The following is a 12,794-nucleotide window of genomic DNA, read 5'->3' on the forward strand; positions in this document are numbered from 1 at the left end:
AACAGAGGGTATGGTTTGGGTGCATCAGATCATTCTCATTTTTCAAAGTAAGGTAAGGAGCCATTTGTTACTACTATTCCATCATGGTCACACGTTGACCAGGGTGTCTGTCCACACACATCTCCCCTTCTGTCGGCTACGGGGGAAGGGCTGACTCCAGCTCTCTCAACTTACCTGCAGAAACTGGCCCTCACATATCAGTTTCCCATGAAGTGTTTCCATTTCAGAGGAACGCTCCACTGGCCTGATTTCAATCCTTAAACCTGAGGCGGCACACACATGTGCTGTTTGTCTACTGTCTAGTCTTGCTAGCACATTATTGATTTGGCTAAATGAGACATCATACTTCTCAATGATGTATTCTGTTGGGTAACTAATGGTACAATCTCCACAAAACCTTTACGGGTACACAACCTCTGGATCATTTAATGAAATAATTCAACATGGCGGTGGACCACATCAAAGAATTGTACATGGTTTCAACTCTGATTGGTGAAATGATAATTTAAAGTTCAAGTCATTTTTACAAGGAAAATGTGGAGGACCAAGGCTGAATGTTCAGGGGACCAAAGACAACCTGGCTCTTTGGCTGTTGTAACCCAAAAAGGAAGAGGGTAAGGAAGATCAAGAGGTGTGTGAGGAAATAAACTGTTTACCGCTGGGCAACATTTATCTGTGAATGGGATTTAATATATGGAATGTGTGTGACTCCTAGAGATTTGAATAGTGAAGTGAGATTCTGTGATGTAGTTTCCACCAATCAGTAGGAACTGCACATTTGTAGATAACATGGACATAGGATGGTGCCAGACTGATTACAAGTGCCTCTGCAAAATATGTTGGCTTGTGTACCGGCTAGCTTGCAGTAACACTGTCAGTCCCCTCTAAACCTGTACAGGGAGCGGATAGTTTGGCAACCACCGAACATGACAACATTGACCAAAAGCATTCAGGCACCTAAGGCAGATGGGGCAAGCGAAGAAGTGAGTGAAATGGACCTGAACAGTATAGTGGGTGCAGCTCAGATGTGATCTGATCACCACAGGCGCCATTTACGGATGAATTTCACCCCCTTTCAGCTCTACAGAGACCGGGAACAACAGCTGCTTGAAACGAAACCAGCCTACCCTGTACTTGTGTTGTTGTTTGTTCATAACGTTTTGGAGCAATGTAATACTGATGGTGCTCATGTGAATGTCCGCTGCCATCATTCAGGCCATTTCAGATGCCTGTGGTCACCCTTGGATCTGGGTCCATTTCTTCAGTTCGGGGTGACATCATTGATAAAATAAAAACTGCTTAAAGCCCGCAAAAGTTGTTTTTAGTGTCTAAGCCACACAATGAGTGTGTACCATATTAGCACCACGATGCAACACAACAACATCCACTGGACTTCACTCCATAGCTCAGCACAAGCTGTGCGCCTCTCTCAGATGTGTTGCGACAGCTGTGCACCAAATCCACTCTCTTGTTGCAAGTAAAAAAGGGGCACTGCAGCATCCTAAAGCTGTTGCGTTTCACACAATATTAACGGGCCATGTGATCATGCAGTTACACTTCCACTCAGGAATTGTCATAGTTAGGCCCGTGGGATTCAGTATCATTTTGCATACACACAAATCTTTTTTCCCCAAAGTTGCCTACTCGCTGCCACATTGACGTTTGACACATATTTTTCTATCTGTTTCGCTTGGGCTGGTATTGAAAAAACATGATCTTACTGACACAGAACACTACAGGAGACTCCTATCACACTGCCATAGCATTTAACACAAGGACTCTCAAGTGCACAATACAAATGTGTTTTATAATTACATCATATGGGGACACCACTATCTGTAGAATACAAACAATTTCTGACCGATTACGATCTCAAACCAAGGCATTTTCTATATAGCCTTTTGTTTCCTAACATAATTAGAGGAGACACTTCTGCTGAACTCGAGGAGTCCCTGCAGGCTTAAATGTTAGCGTATCAGCTGACTGACATCTCCGTGAGGGGAGTCTAGTTTGTGACCATGACGGCGGGGTCCTACACTCTTACCCACCAGGTAAAGGGATTAGATCATACAGACGGGGGTTTCTTGTCAGAACAATCCCACCCTAGACACTTAAGGTAGGGTTAGCCTCTTAGGAGTATGCTATAACCTGTCTCAACAACATGTTAGAACGCTTTGTTTTATTCTCTGTGTTCACACTTAGTATAACTTTTATCTGCTTCTGTCTATTAATCATCGCAGCCTATATATTCTATATAAGAATCACTCTGGTTCAATAAATATTGAAAACGCCCCTCTGTGTATTCTTTGTATATCTCTCTGAGCAAAAGAAAGCATGAGTGACTGAACTAAAGTTTGAAGTCTGTCACCACGGTTCATGAGGGAACATGGAGCTTCCTGGCTGTGACACTGGATTCCGGAGTTCATTGCGTCGGGACCTCTCAAACCGGTTGCCGGAATGGAGATCCTATATCCCCTTCCAGAAGCCCAGACTTTGGGCATGTAAAAGAGCTTTGAAACCTGCTCAAGAAAGACACATTTCTTGCCACCTCTCTTAGTTGGTGTCCACTTTGGATGGTGGGAAATGACGCCCGCAACCATTCACTCCATGTGCGGTTGCCTTGGAGCTTGTACTGTCATGGTGTGAGGCATTAGCAAGTAAACTCGCAAGAATGAGTAGGGGACTCGATTAATAGTCTGATGTTCTGCCAGTGCAATTTGTGTTACTTTGATGGTCTGCATAACCATTTTGGTCTCTCATTTTGTCTGGGCGTTGAAGTGTCACTTTCATATTTTTTTAAAATTAGTTGGGTACTTAGTAATTTCTTGTTCCTGAAATTATGGCCTATTGTCTGTTCTCAATTCACTGTAGATGCTGAAGGCTGACATTTATTTTTAAAAGCTTTGGTATCCCTTTCTGTGCTGATGCGGACCACTTGCTTGCATCTCTGGGTATTTTGAATAACCATACAGGATCATCAGCACATGCCACCTGTTAGGGAAAATACAAAAATCAGCACTCACTCAAGTGATAAGGGACAATGAGGGCTCCGGCCTGCTCGATGCTTGGCAAAGTGAGCATTCTTCCACAGTGTTCTTCACAAGGTCACCCAAATGCAGGAACCATACTTCTATGCAGTCTTTTTTTGGTTTTCGCAATCTCTTGATTGTTCATGTGGGCCAGTTGTGCTCTTGCAACACCAATCCTTGCAGGATCACAATTTGATTGTCTTGATGGAGGCAGCATTCTGATGATGAGATCAGGCCATTGCTGACATTATATAATGATATTATGTGGCGAGTGTGGTCTTGAGGTTATCAGTCAATTTATTTAAATTACTTGTCAGGATGGCTTGGATGCCTTCTTGCTTGTTGTTGTGACCATGTGGCTGGCAGCCATTTTTTGAGGCAGCCATTGTGCTTTTGCCATAAGCCTGCATGTCTTCTTTAATGTAGCCATGCCTCCTTGCTTGCCGTCTGACCAGGTGGTCGGTGTCCATTTTGTGTAGGCAGGCAGTGTGCTTTTGCCATAGGCCTCCATGTCTTCTTTGTTCCCCATGCCTTCTTGCTTAGTGTTGTTGTTGGCCATGTAGCTTGCGGCCATTTTGTGTAGGCAGCCAGCGTGCCTTGCAATAAGCCTGCATTTCTTCTATGTTCACCATGCCTTCTTGGTCAGCGTTGTTGTAGATCAGGTGGCACTAGCTGGCAGCCATTATGTGCATCAAGCCAGTGTGTCCCTTTGCCGTATGTTTGCATGTATGGTTGAGACATTAGTTTAATACATTAAATGCTTGAGGATAATTTCACTTATTTATATTTTTTCTTTTAATTTATGAATTTTAGTTAATTTTATTGTCATTTTTTTGTAACTTTTCTGTCATTTATTAAACTGGTTTCTCTTATTTCCATTTTTAATTGCTTTTCATTAGAAAGGTTAAATTCTACCCCTCCCCCTTTTTTCCTAACATCCGACATCAAGCCCATAGCTGCTATGGGTGCACTATAACACTCATTGTCTAAGTATTATTCTATTGTCAGGTGGACTTTTTGACAGATGGAGTAGAGTCAAGAGTCAGGCATTGTATTACAAGAGTCTACACTCTGTAAGGCAGTCATCGTATTACAAGAGTGTACATTCTTTACGCTCATACAGTGTCAGGCGTCGTATTACATAAGTCTTCTTTTTGTAAGGCTATATCATGCAAGAGCCATGGATCATATTACAAGAGTATGCATTCTGTAAGGCTGTACCATGTCAGCAGCCAGGCATCATATTACAGAAGGCTACGCACTCTGTAATACCATACTAGGTCAGACATCAAGAGTTGTGCTACAAGAGTCTATACACTTTGTAAGGCTACTCCATGTCAGGAGCCAGGAGTTGTATCACAAGAGTCTAGTCTACTCTCTGTAAGGCTACTCCCTGTCAAGAGCTAAGCATTGAATTGCAAGAGTTCACATTCTATAATGCAGTGCGCCAGAATGCACTGACCTTTAATCTCTCAATTCAGCGGGAACAAAGAACTTTTGCATCGATCATGATCTCCACCAGCGACCACATACACAGGAATAAGAGGGTCAGTTGTGGAAATAGCAAAAAGGGAATTGGATAAGAGAGAAAATGGTGACAAAGGGCTCCACTACTGTGAATGGCTACTTATGTTGGATTATGGATGTCTGCAGGATATAGTGGATCTCTACGAGACAAACGTATATCATAAGTAACTTGCTAAGGGTGCTACACCTAGTTGTAATAGTCAATGAATGTACCTTAGTAATATCTCTGTGTGAACAACTCTCTGTATTTTTATATAGAGACAGTAATTCATAAAATTCACAATAAATTAGTGTCTTGACTATTTAATAAGGATGCCAGTGCAGGCAAGGATCAATTTCAAGGTTCTTATTCTCACTTACCGTGCCCTTCACGGTTTGGGTGCTGAGGACATTGGTTCTCTTGTATCCTTCTACACTCCCGGCAGGGACCTGCGGTCAGCTCATAAAAATCTTTTGATTACACCTCGAATTGCCAAGGCAAGGTGGGGAGGGAGAGCTTTTTTCTCCCTTGCCCCCAAACTGTGGAACACGCTTCCCGCCAACTTTAAGGCCCAGCCGTCTCTTGCTCTTTTTCGAAAAAATCTTAAGACCTGGCTTTTCTCAGAATCTTACCTGTAAGCTGTTCTCTTTTGGATGCTCCTGACTATTCAGCTTGTTTCCACCATCTGCGCCTTGATGCCCCCGGGTTAAGTAGCGCCATACAAATTCACTTTCATTCATTCATTCATTCATGTGTGAAATTATACCTGTGAGCAATTTATCATGTTCAGGGGTGTGACAAATGTATCACACCGATGTGACTGGTGATGATTTGTGTAGAAAAACATATTAAAAATAATAAGGGCCAGGTGTCAGGAGTCAACACGGAGAGAGCACGGAGAACGTCATCGGAACAGCCGTCAGCGCCGAGCGCAGAGACAGAAAGTACAAGTCCCAGCCGCGGCCCCAGAAGAACTACGATTCCCGTGAGGCCATCTGCGGTACAGGCGCAGATCATAAAATGATGGCGGCCGCCAAGCACAGCGTCAGATATTCCGGATCTGAGCCGAGGATTGCAGTCTCCTGTGTGAGGTAGGGAAAAGCGTTTCATTTCGTTCCTCGACAGGCTTGCTGTCACTCTGGTGTGCGTGTGCGAGAGCGGCTGCTCTACGCGAACCGCTTGGTGCTTATATTTGCTCAGCCTTACTTACGAAGATAAGGCTCCATCTTAGACTCTGTTTAAGCGCAATCTGCTCCCTGGGTGTTGTTACACTGAGCGCTTACCCCGTGACTTTGTATCTGGCTACCTACAGACTGTTTCTTGCCATTTCATTTCGTGACCAGAAGTAACCGGTGATTAGGCAACCGGCAAACGGTGTCTTGTCTTTGCGGCCAATCAAATAACCGTGCTTGTTACTGTGCACTTCTGTACCCCTCGTTGGCTAGTGCCAGGATTGGCATTCGTGCGGGGGACGGACCAGTTTACAGTGCTTGTTCTTGCGCATTTCTGTACCCCTTGTTGGCGAATGCCAGGAATGGCATTCTTGCAGGGGACAGATCAGGCTGCATTACAGTTCACCCTTTCTCCAAGCAGAGTCAGCTCGAGTGGCATTGTCGGCCATTATTTAGCACGGTGCCCTCCGTTGGGGAATGTCAGGACTGGCATTCATGCGGAGGATGGTGCAACAGATTACTTATTGTTTGGGGTGACTGGAAACCGTTGTTCTTTTGGATCAAGACGTAGTATTTATGCTGGTGCTTCATATGCATACAATAAATACTCTTACATCTATTTGCATCTGGTCTGTGTAGTGTGTGCATTAGGCCTTCTGTGCAGGTCATACCCAATCCCAAGGGCAGTCAGGGGTTACACCAGGTGTGCGACACATTAGCCACAAATAGCAACCAGTGTGGAATGTTGTGATCCTACCTGTGCACTAACAGGTCGGTTCACAAAATTCCAAATCAGACTGCAATTCAATACCATCACAAGGATGAGGTCCTCATGGTGTTGTGTGTCAATTTATATACCGTATATAGGTTTCCCGATTTATGCCCTTATATATGAATGAATGAATGAATGAATGAATGAAGGGAGTCTTATACCGCTCAACTTAGCCCAAGGGCATCAAGGTGCCAATATGACACAATAGACACAATTCGCATAGAAATCCTACCCTTATTTAGGCATTATCCATGCTAACCAAATACATGCATGGCCACCTACATCCGTCCATCCACGTCACAACGAGTTCTTGGAAATGGCAGACTCTTAAGCCTTTAGGACTTCCCCTTGCTTGGATTATGGATTTCTCCAAGAACTCATTTATTATGCATGAACATTTATTCCTTAGGGGTTCATTCATGACGTTCCTCTGCCCGACTTTTACGTAAATATTGGCATTCCTAAACACCTTCAAGGTATAAATATACCTTCCCTTGCCAGGGCAAACCACGGTTCGGCTGCATACTTGTACGACACGGCTTGCCACGGCAAGTTCGGAAGGAAGTCGAGTCCCCGCCTGATGCACTGATGAAACGCTGTCATCCTCTTCGCAGAGAATCCAGTTCCAGTGTTTCTGACTCCCCTTGCGGGGTGTTAGAGATCGAGACGCGGAAAGAGATTCCAACCTCACTCATTCTAAGGTATGGAGCAGACTATAACCTAGAGGGACTTTTGGCAAATCTTTGCAACACCAATCTAAATGATAGCCCAACTAGACTATAGACAAACAGCACCTACTTCCTACCTCGTACTACACTTAGGTTAGGTACACTGGGCTAGAACTAGCTAGAAGCATCAGATGAGTATTCACATTTTAGCCTGTGTTATTTATGAATGTATTTTTATGAATATATATCATAGCTACAAACCATGCTACTGCAGTATTATTCTATCTTACTGTTAACGCTGTACATATTATATTTTGCATTCTGTCTTACAATTGTAGCAGTTCGTATCTCTTACACGAGAAATAAGACTGTTCAATAAACCCTTTTTATTGAAACGTCCGTCTACCTATTCCCCTGTAAACTCTGTTGAAACAAAGCATGCACGATTGACTGTTATCTATTGTTTCCACGATTCTGAGACGGTTCTGATTCTAAGGGAAACAAAGTTGTCATGTTTATGCGGTTGTCAGAAACGAATCCCTTCTTGTTTATTCGAGAAGTTTCTAGTGACCTCTGAGTTATGTGGCACACACAAGTAATTAAGTTTAATGTACTCGATAGAGACATACTGACCTCAGTCCTATGTCAAAACTATAGTCTATATTATTCCAATGCGCAAAGCCTATCAGGGATATAGGAACTACCCTACATGGCGCCCAACGGTTTAACGCTAGATACTGAAGTAACTCAGTCGTGCTTTTCTCAGAGACCCCTACTCATAATACTCCATAAGATGTCTAGAGTGGGTAGGGATAATATCCGCCATAGCTGATTAGGACAAAAATCCTATGTATTAGCTTTTTGGTTTGTTCAACGTTGAAGGATACAGAGTTCCAAAATATTGTGCACCTTATCTGTGTTCCCTTGAAACTTGCTCTGCAACTTTCATTAAACAATGTCCGATAACTAGGGGTAGGCGGAATTTGCTTAATCGCGTTACGCAAATCTTCGTGAAACGGTAAAAAATCTCTGCGAACATGCAGAAATTCTGCGAACACGTGGAATTGCTTGTTCGTGAAGCTTTTTTACTGTTCGCAATCGCTGTTTGCGTGCTTGGGGGAAATATCTCGCGAACACTCATTTTGAGAACTTGAACAAGCAAAAAATTTCGCAAAGTTGCGGAACGTAGAATTTTGGGCAATTTCGCGTTCTCAGCGGAACGTGAAATTACCCAAATTCCGCGAATTCCGCTACCGGAACGGAATTTACCGCCCAGGCCAACCGCTAACAGGAATAACACCGAAACCGGTGGAGCTGTACCCGACCATATAGCAGTAGCTTTTGATTATACAGGTTTTAATGAAACTGATGAAAATGCGATAATCCTCGCTCCAAATTTAAGGAGAGCCATCACTCAACATATAAAACATGGCCTGACACCAAGAGGTGGTAGAGCAGTGTTTATGATAGAGGTACACGAATCTTACCAGACAGAGGTATTCTACTCATGGATAGTATTCCCTGAATCACATCAAGTAACTAAAACATTTCACTTCTACAAAGAAGATGATCCATCTGAGCAATATATTCCTTTCGAGGATATTGAAATTCCACTCACATACCAGGAGCATGAACTCTGGTTTAAAGGCGCCCTAAAACATTCAAATCACATTACCACATTACCAGGCTCGGTCCATTAGGTAGACCAGGAGCAACATGGCCGATTTTAGCCTGCTATACACCTCATCCTGACATTGAAGAAATGACAGATGTAGAATTACTTGCTCAACTCAAAGAGTTAATCAAAATATATAGACAATTGGCTCCGTATGTTATGCTGACTTTCACAGTCCAACCAACAATAGCTATTACAAGACAATCTTCTCACCAGGGGAATACGCAAAAAATCACTCCACAGACTTTACACGCAATCACGGATAAAATGCACATTAAACGTGAACAAATTCCATTCTGGATAGCTCAAAAAAATGACTGAAATCGAAACGATATTTCCTAATACTGGCCCTTATGAGAAACACAGAATTCTAACAATCTGTTTACCAATGGGGATAACACCACATCTGGAAGACTGCACCACTTGGGGTACAGTCTTTTCTGCTATCTACACTAAAGCACATTGTGTTCCGTCTACGGCGGTAATACCTGATGCCCTGAAACAAATTCAAAATGAATATGGCGCAGAGACTGCTCTGAATTTAGGTTTGAAGTTACTGAAAAACTTCGACCAGGTCTCAACAATAATATTATCTAATGTTAAAAGAGAAGCAGCATCAGTGGCGATCCGCCAGAAATTAAGGGAATTTGATGTAACAGAACAACCACAAGAATTAGCCAGAATAATTGAAAAATCCTATGAAGAATTAGGCAGAGACAGTTTAGGTAGGAAACCAGTTAAACCACAACTGTCTGAAGGTCCTGAGAAGGAGTCTATTAAACACAATCCTACCTCTTCTAAAAGGAAGTGGGAAAATAACAAACAACATTCAAAAGAGAAACGCTCTCAATCCCGAGGTAGGTCTCCTCAAAAGGAGCCCTCTGAAAGAAGGTACAACCTCAGGAATAGGGATTATTTGATAAAACCTGGCAGGTATCGAGATACTGAAACACGTTCCTCTCGTACCTTTCAGATATCGTCACAGACATCCGAAAGAAGAGGACAGGCAGATCAAAAAGAAGAATGCGTAAAGTCCAAAGACGATCACCACGTTCAGAAAAACAAACCAAAACCTCAATTCTCCAAAAAGAAGTTAGCAGGTCTGAAGATCAGACATGCTGAGGATTCTGAGAACACAACTCAAGAACGGAGAATGGGCTCAGACTATGCTGGACAGTGCAGCAGAAGTAACAATAGCTCGTCAGAACATTAAGGGACTTCTGGAGACAGTGGACTTGAATGAGGACATTCAAGTTGAAACTGTAGACACCAGGGTTAGTTCTCCACATAGGTTATATGAAATAACACTTCTGATGGAGGGAGACATACCAAGAAAAGTGAAAGCACTTTTTGGGAGCGTCTTTCAAAGGGATATGACATACTTCTAGCAGAACAGGAATGGCCACCAGAATTTGTCAGGGAGTGCCCACATGGCGAAGACATCATTATGCCAGCCTTCTCCAACCATGTTCCAGTACATTTAAAATATACATATGCCAGGAAATGGGCTGTCGCCCAAGCCCCAGCATTATACAAAAATGATGTAGGATGGGATGAGGACTCACCTCACCACAAGGTCCAGTTAAAAAATCAACCAACTGCGCAAAGGCAGTATCCAATTAAGCAAGAAACTAAAAAACAGGTCAGGGAGATCTTAGATCAACTTGAATACCAAGGGGTGATTGAAATATGCACTTCATCAGTGAACAATCCTTTGTTTCCTGTTTCCAAACCAGTCAATACATATCGTATAGTTTGGGATTACAGACACCTAAACTCTTGTTGTAAAACATTTGCAGTGTGAAATGCACATAGCACAGCTTTAATGAATAACATTGTGCATAAAAAATATAAAACCACATTAGATATTTCTAATGGTTTCTTTTGTCAAAACATAGCACCTGAAAGCAGGTATTTGACAGCTTTCTCAATAATGGGGACACAACGTCACTTTTGTCAACTCCCACAAGGGTTCAAGAACAGCCCAGGGTTATTCTCAGCAAGGGTAACAGAGTTACTACAAATTTATGATGATGAGGCATTGTCATATGTCAATGATATCTATCTGACAGACGATGACCTGGACAGGCACTTGAACAGGGTGAACACCATTATACTGGGCTTCGCCTCTGAGGGTTATAAATTCAATTTAAAAAAAATCAAGAATTGCCCATCTCAACGTCCTTTTCCTAGGATACGAACTATCAAGTGAAGGCATAAGCCTGACAGCCAACTTTTTAGAAAAGTGTGTGCTGCTCAAACGCTGAAAAACTTACTCGATTCTAGGTTTCCTGAATTTTGGAAGAACATACATTCTAAACTACGCAAAAAGGGTTAAACCTCTCTACGAATTAATCAAACCTGATTTTAAAATCACACATTGGACACGGGAACACACAGATATTCTGCGTTCACTTCAAGCAGATATATTAGTATCAAAACACTTACAAACACGCGTAAACGTATGCAACTTAGTGATCTGAATCATTTAGGGTCAATGCGGATTCATCTACTTAACTTTTAACAAAGGTGAAAAAATACCGATTGCATACAAATCCCATTTGTATACACAAGCAGAAATGAAATTTACATTGACAGGAAAAATTCTGACAGCAGTTCAAACCGCTGTAGCAAAAGAAAGAGCCCTAGCACAGGGGAAATGCATTATGGTCGTAACCCCTGTACCAGCCTTAGAAGTAGTTACAAAAGCTAGCATTCCGAATGTAAAAGCTTTACATCCAAGATGGCTACAATGGGTTAATTCACTTGCTGCAACTGATGTTGAATATGTTTTTGATCCTTATTTGAAAACACAAGCATTCCTGCAATATGAACACAAATGTCCTCTGCCTACTAAAATTCTACCTCTTGATCAATACGAATTCATAATTTTTACTAACGGATCTGCACAACCCGCTACAGAGGGGTAAACAAGCTTATAGTGCAGCATGCGTGATTGTTAAAGGTCGTATGCGCAATGGGAAATGGGAAATTCAGACCAATGGTCACAAAAACACAATCTCTAGGAGATTGTAAAGCTCAGCGAGCTGGACTACAAGCATTTAAAATGGCACTTGAAAATACGGATCGCGAATTCTCCACACTCACTGCGATTCCTTTTACTGTGTTCAATCATATAATGAATGTTTACAGAATTGGCTTCAAAATGGTTTCAAAGATACAAAAGGTGGCTCAAACAAGCAGAAAACGCTTTGGGAACAAGTAGTTCAGTTGCGAAACGGACTACAAAACACTCATGTGATACACACGCTGAGTCATCAACGTGATGGCATTCATGTTGAAGGGAATTCGTTGACTGATGAAGCCACAAAGGCATCTGTGCAAACGGCTTCCGCAGCTGTAATCACTCGTTCAAAAACAAAAATAGACAGTGAAATAATACTGGCTGTCAATACTTCAAGCAAAGGCAGTGGTGCAGCGTTACCTAAAAAGTTTCCACTTAAACACTCGTATATAATTGATGCGAACAACGTTCTGTTTGCTCGAATCCCTGGAGTGGGGATTGGGTAATACCAAACATGGAACATAGATTAGGACTAATCCTAGCACCACAGTATCATTATTAAAACAGAGATACTGGTGGCCCAGCTTTAGGAAACAGACCAGAAACTATGTTTTGGACTGTGAAATATGCCAAAAGATGAAAGTCTCTACTGTGAAACGTCCTCCGCAGACGCCCCTGTTAATTTCAGATAAACCATTAGCTTGTGTTTACCTGGACCACTGTGGTCCCTTACAAAGGGATGGTAACTATAAATATATCATGGTCGCAGTGGATTCATGTTCAAGGTTTCTTTGGATGTAGCCTCAGCTCTAGGCTGACGCTAGAACTGTTATAAAAGATTTGCAAGTCTTTATCGGCACATACGCAATTGGCACACTACACTCTGACCAGAGTCCTGCGTTTAGCTCTCGAGCTTGCAAAGAAGCCATGGCCAGTTTGGGCGTAG

At 42.4% G+C, this 12,794-nt stretch overlaps 1 protein-coding gene across 2 annotated transcripts in view; it reads left to right on the forward strand.

Moving 5' to 3' along the window:
* The window catches only part of LOC147659154 (E3 ubiquitin-protein ligase TRIM39-like), a 376,357-nt gene that overhangs the window by 135,593 nt on the left and 227,970 nt on the right, over positions 1 to 12,794 (forward strand). The window lies entirely within an intron of this gene.

Source organism: Lissotriton vulgaris, unplaced genomic scaffold, assembly GCF_964263255.1.
Source record: "Lissotriton vulgaris unplaced genomic scaffold, aLisVul1.2 SCAFFOLD_980, whole genome shotgun sequence".
Classification (NCBI taxonomy): domain Eukaryota; kingdom Metazoa; phylum Chordata; class Amphibia; order Caudata; family Salamandridae; genus Lissotriton; species Lissotriton vulgaris.